This window comes from Poromitra crassiceps (assembly GCF_964638095.1).
Source record: "Poromitra crassiceps genome assembly, chromosome: 8".
In the NCBI taxonomy this organism is placed as follows: domain Eukaryota; kingdom Metazoa; phylum Chordata; class Actinopteri; order Beryciformes; family Melamphaidae; genus Poromitra; species Poromitra crassiceps.
In genome coordinates, this window is record NC_139629.1 from 42746834 (window position 1) to 42753662 (window position 6829).

Below are 6829 nucleotides of genomic sequence, written 5' to 3' on the forward strand. Positions count from 1 at the left end.
ACGAACACACACACACACACACACACACACACACACACAGACACGCGCGCGCGCACACACACGCAAGTACATGGAAGGTAATTTGTCACTTGTAAATGGAAAGTAATTTGTCAATTTGTCAATTTGTCAGGAGTGGAGGAAGCAATATATAGCTTACCATTATTATTTCATAAATGTTTAAACAGCTATTGCGGCACATATGTAAACCTGTAACACTTTCTTCCGTTCTAGTCATATTCCACAAAACAATAAACCCCCTGCATTTTTTTTCCTCATAACCTTTTGCCCCCTTGTATAATACATCTACACATACAAACAGCTATTCCACCAACATGCTGTCGATCGAAAATGCTCTGGGCATTCTTTGCCATTTTTGATCATTTAACTATAACACATAGAGGCCACCTGATCTCCTTTTGGGGGTTGCCCCCACCATCTCTCTCTCTCTCTCTCTCTCTCTCTCTCTCTCTCTCTCTCTCTCTCTCTCCCTCTCAGTTTACTTTCCTCTCCTTTTCCTTTTTCAGTGTCCTTAGTTCATTAGCCAGGCTGCTCTCAACAGCCTTGCATAGAAGACTAATGGGCCAGCGTAGCTTTTATTGCACACTGCAGCTCCATGGCTGTGGAGGATCTAGAGTTTACTCTCTCACTGATAGGGAAGCCTTGCTAGGGACTAATGAAGGGAAAGATCCACTTTGAGATAAATCCTCCTGTAGGTCAATAAAATTCGCTTGGCTGCAAAGGAGAAGTGCAATTAGAAAGCAGCTTGTGAGGTCTGGCCCGGGGCGAGGCCAGTAATTTCAGGGGGGAAGATATACTCAATCAAAGCTGGCAATATATGTATCCTGGGATTGTCAGGGTTTAAAAAAAATGAAGGAGACCAATAGCAGCACCTGTGTGATATATACTGTCTGTGTGTAAGATGAAAATGATGTGACAATAATGGTTTTTGATATCATCTTAAGCATTCATTTTAGGTTGCAACACCTGCTTATCAAAACCAATTTATCAGTTCTATCAAATGAGCTCAGTAAGCATGGATGGGCTGCATAATCAGATGTCTAGTTAAACTCATAGTTTGCATTAATGTCGCCTAGGATTAAGATCACTTAATTTGTTGATTTACACAATGTAAAGGTCACGTCTCATTTTAACATCAATAAATCATGAGCACATTAATTTGCAGACGTTGGTATAATTACAAACAAGACCATCGCTGACAGTGGCAGTCAAGGAAATGGCCGTGGAAGTTTGACCCAGCCTCATCACAACTGACCCACAGATAATGCATCGCCCTGCTTCTCATCATGTGGACACATGTGGAACAAAGTGTTATTAGAGAACAAAATATGAATAATTATCGCCTATTTTGCAGAACCTTTAAATTGTCGGGAGCTGTATGGGGTGATATATCTGTCTTGAAAATATAATAAAAAAACATCACTATTCTCGTAACAGTCTCATTCCATGCTCGTGCTCGTCACATCTTGGCACCTTGATGATCATACATCCTATCATTTATGCGCGCTCAGCTCCTTCAAGTATGATATTTCCCACAACACCTTGAAGGCAACTGTTCATTTTATTTCGACTTGTACAGCACATGTGTAGCGCTGTGTTTCAGGACCCAAGTGCAGAGATAGATGGTGCAGACACAGCAGATAGTTTATCTTTAATGGACTTCTCAAAGGGCAAACAAAACAACAAAAGCAACTGCCAAACAAGTCAGGGAATAAACTAAGACCCCAACGTTGAACTGACTGAGGGGGGCTTGAAGGACTACGTTGCTTGGCGGAAGAACGATTATTTGTTGTCGATATTGTATTTTTTGTTGCTCAAACCTGGCCATATGTAGTAAGCATTTTATAAAAGCAATAACCCCCTGTGAGACTGTGATTTACATAGCTAAGGGGTGTTCTAATCTAAGGCACACGTGAAATTTAGAACACCCCTTAACTGTTGTCAAAATCAATGTAAACCATGACCTCTTGGGGCTTATTGCTTAAATTGGCACCTGGCATTAAAATGTGTTTTGGGTGATCATCAGATTGCAATTGGATAGTGCTTGACCACATGAAAGTACAGGTGTAAATGCACCCAAGACACATTGAGGACGCATTGTGATCCGATCGGCCAAACCACCTCCAGAGGTGGTCAGGGACGCATTGTGACCACATTGAACACAAAGTGTAAATGCAAATGTGTTCTCAATCCACATACAACAGCAGTCACCACTGTTTTTCTGCTGCTCTACGCTATGGAGCTTGCCTGATCATCGGATCGCAATCGGGTCTCAATGTGGACACTGGAGGCACATATTAATACCAGGTGTAATTGTAATCAGGATCAACTATAAACAAAATCTTCATTAGACAAAGCTCAGGAACACTCTCGCACAGAGGAGGCGGGCGAGGACTCAGGGAACCAGGAGCATGGATTTTGCGGAGCTTTTCCAAGATTCAGCAAGGACGTCTGAAAGCAACTAGTTATATAGACCGCCAAACAGGTGCGTGGAATCACAGTCAGATTATGGGTAGATTAGCACAGATCTCCTATAGGCCACTTCCTCCCACTGGTGCCAGCCTAGCACTGCGGCTGGATACCTGTGACAACGAAAGGCCGCCCTCTGGCTGCAGGCACATTATTGCTACGTTCAGCACCTTGGACAGTTCTCCGGCCGCTGACAATAGTGGTTGGGCTGGCCCATGCTCCAGGGACTGTGTCGACATGTCTGTCGCTGTCAGTGCAACGTATGAAAGGTAGAATGTACCAGTAAGTAAAGGTGTCGGGGGTAGAAAGATGGACTAATAAGATGTGATGAACCCACACACACCTGTATGGAGCCAAAACCAAAGATCATACTGTAGGAGATTTATTTTATTTATTTAGTTTCACCAGTGTTGCTGGACTCACTGCCTGCGCACAGATCGACTGGCCCAGCAGGAGATTTCCCTGTAGTCCAGATGGCCAGTCTGCCCCCCCATCGCTGGGAAAGATTGGCAGAATCTATATCGGCTTCTACACTGCATTTTACAGTGTCACGGCGGGCCAGAGGCTGATAGGAAAAAAAACACTTTATCATTTGGCTCTTATAGAGAGGGGAGGAGAGGGGGGGGGAGCAGTGGCAGCATCCTGTTTGTGACAGAAACCAATTTATTGAAAGTGTGGTATTTTGAGAAACACTATAGCACAAGCAATAGCTTACAACACCACTGCTGTGAGATTGTCTCAGCCGTGGTTTCATTTGCTGACTTTGATTATACTGTACCAAGGTATCACAATTGATTTGACTATAATATATCGATGTTTAATAATGCTACGTTAGCACCTTCAACTGGAATTTTCCCTCTACTGTAAACAGATTAATTTTCTGCTCGTCCCTGTGCTCGTCCCAGGGACGAGCTGTGCTACAGCGCATCACCCTTGTGCTAATTTGGGATTTGGGGGTTTCGCACCTCAGAAGCCTTTGTGGACACTGGGGATGTAATAACACCACCTAACCCCCTCCCAGTTACTCATGCTTTAATGCAATAGCCAGCCTACAGTGCCAGGAATCAGACCAACAGACTTCAAGTTAATATAGTACATCTCTCTACCTCTAGGCTAACCTTGAAGATTTGACACGATTAAATTGCGATGAAATCATCATCTGCCATTCCTTTACAACCCTGATGCACCATAAACGGTCCCTCAATGCTAAGCTCACGCTGCAGAGTAAATCAGACTCGGTGTCTGTCTGCCTTGCACTACTGAGCAGAAAACATAGGGAAAGGGAGCAGGTGGCAGAAGGCAATGGCATCATACTGCCCACGTCTGAACAGAAATGTTCAGCACAGGGTTCACTTTAGCTGTTATATATTCAACCACTGGCAACACAATAAAGTGTTAACACAATCAAAATAGGTTGAACGCTCTTTAATGCTCAGTCAGGGGATGGGGGTGGTATAAAGGCTGTTGGAGGGCAGGTTTGTTGTGGGTGTAAATACCAAGCGTTGGAGGGAAGAACTTGGCATGTGTTATGGATTTTCAGACAGAAAGTCTGTCCTGCTCTCACATTCAGGGACACTTTACTTGACAGCATGAATGAGACATTCAGATTTAAACCGTGCTTTCAGATACTCTGTATCCATGGAGGCCGACAGGCTCAATGTAGACATTGCTGGTGCTGTGTTTATACTCGCCCAGATATCCCTAATGGTCAAGCAGCACTAAATATTTAAACTATAAAACTGTTGCGGGGGACGATACAAAAAAACTCTCAGCTGAATATGCATTACCTATAAATATTTTAGCTCTCATTTCACCGGCACAGGTGTGTGTGTGTGTGTGTGTGTGTGTGTGTGTGTGTGTGTGTGTGTGTGTGTGTGTGTGTGTGTGTGTGTGTGTGTGTGTGTGTGTGTGTGTGTGTGTGTGTGTGTGTGTGTGTGTGTGTGTGTGTGTGTGTGTGTGTGTGTGTGTGTGCATACGTGCGAGTACTGTATGGCATTGCCAATTTTGTTCTAGCTATAGAAAAGCTCCATGAATCCTCTCACAACTGGTACCTACCAACTTTGAAAACCCATCCATGAGTGAGTGAATATCATCTATTGACTTAAACTTGCCAGCAGAAGAAGAGCAGTGCATCTTAGACAGAACTTTTTCAGGAATACTCAAACTCAAACCAACTTCACCCAACTTGCTTAAAGGAACTATTCACCGCTTTTCAACCAGCTTTGTATCATTACAATGTGGGTAGTATGCAGATGAACAATGTATAACTTCCCCTCCACATCCCCATTCGCCTGCCAGCAGAAACTCCTCTCTGCTTCCTACAACCAATGATCCTGAAGATGGAGAGAACATAAACACAAAAAACTGTTGATGTTGTTCACAGCACTGTATATCCTGATTTTGGATAGGCGCAGGCAGCATGGTTGAAAAGTTGTGAATACTGCATGGCCTTTATTTTAGTGCTCCTCTTTAAATGAAATGTTTGCTTCTTCCATGAGAAAACGAGCCAGTGGAGGTTTGTGTTGACTTTCATTTGGAGAGTATTAGAGGCTCATTGGTAAGTGAAGCATGCAGCATAATGGGACACACTTGGATGTCACCCAAGTGGGATCCCGGCTCCCACAGTGTCCCTCTCCGCAGAAACCTCTTCTGCACAAATGCACATTCTAGATGTTCGTAGATCTATATGCCACGCAGTCAGGTGGCGCTGATATTTGTTTTCACACGTTGTTCTCGCGAGCTCAATCAAAAGATCTATCCGGGTTGATTGAGAATTAGATAGGTATAGGTGAGTGGTGCAGCAGACTGTTGTATGGATTTTCAATAGCCTCTACCTAATGATTGTTTTTCACTCTTGTGTTGTCAATGACACAAAAGATCCCCTGCACTTAGCATAGATTAAAAGCTACAAGTAAGTTGGGCATGTGCATATTGTAATTTACAGCAGAAATTGGCTTTTTGGATGTAGCTGTTTTCGGTAGCAATTAGCTCCTCTACATCAAACAACAACAACATACTCAATAAAACGCAAAAACACAATTCCCAACAGCTTGAGCCAATTGACTACTCGGCAATTCTCCAAAGACAACTCGCACCATTTTTTGCAGACAAATGATGCAGAAATTATGTGAAAAAGCAGAGTTTTCTCATTACGCTTCTGCTTGGCTCTCAGATTTCCTTGAGCTATGATTAGCTGGGTAAGGGCTAACACATCTGTTTTCCGACGCCTCTGTGACTAGCCAAGCATTGGTGATGTCAAATACATGAATTATTCAGAGATCAGAATTACCATAGAGGGTCGCTTATTGGTCAACACATGCTGACTTTTGAGTCCACAGAAACAGGAAATCGATATTGGAAGAGAGGATACAAGGTAAAACTTTGTTGGTGCACTGGGAGGAAAGTGTAATGGTATCTGGGATGTGATTTACAGCAAAATATGGCAAAAATATAAAATCTTCGAAGTCATCCTTACAAGAAAATTGCTGCTTTGGATGCTTTGGATTCACTTGTATGTTATTTATTAACATAATTTGCTTGATGACAAAACATCATTACGACTGTGACTCTCATAGAACTAACATTTTGTCAGCGGACACAAACCAGCTGCAAAAACCATGCACTGGGGTTTGATTTGGCACCAAACTCGACAAACGGAACTCAAGCCAACCATCCCAGCTGCCTGTTCTTTGGAATATGTCGTAATTCCTGTGAATTAAAACTGTCTGTGCTTTCATTCGTAATGCCATGTTTTCCCCACGGCGCTGGGCCAGCCGGGGTCAGAGGAGTGAGGCCATGGCAAAGTCAGGACAATCAGTCACTCAGTCACTCATGGGCATTTAGTGAGTTTAGGGAATAGGGGCCGTATAGGGGTAGCAAGGTCGTAGAGAGTCTGGATTCGAGGGGTAGGTTAGGGTTAGTGGCTAGGGGAATATGGGTGGTGGGGGTGATGGAAAAGGGTCGTAGCTAGGGATAGGAAGGCGATAGAGAGTCGTGATTCGACGGGTGGGTAGGGGGAGTGGCTAGAGGGATGTGGGCGGGTGGTGGGGGTGGGCGTGGCGCCATAACGCTGAATGGCCACACCACGTGCCCTGGACTTAATGGAGTTGAGATGCTGAAATGAAACGATCTCTCAGAAGAAACGCTTTCAGCAGCAGCAGCAGCAGCTCCAGCAGACAAGCGAGGCGGCTGTTTGAGTGACAGGTAATGGCTTTGTTGAGTCTCTCTGTGTCCCTCCCTTTTTATTTGCATCTCAAATAAGGACGTACATTTTGTTTTCCAGCACCAATGTTGGTGACAAAAATGTCAAGGCACACCGCACACTCAAGCATATGCACACACA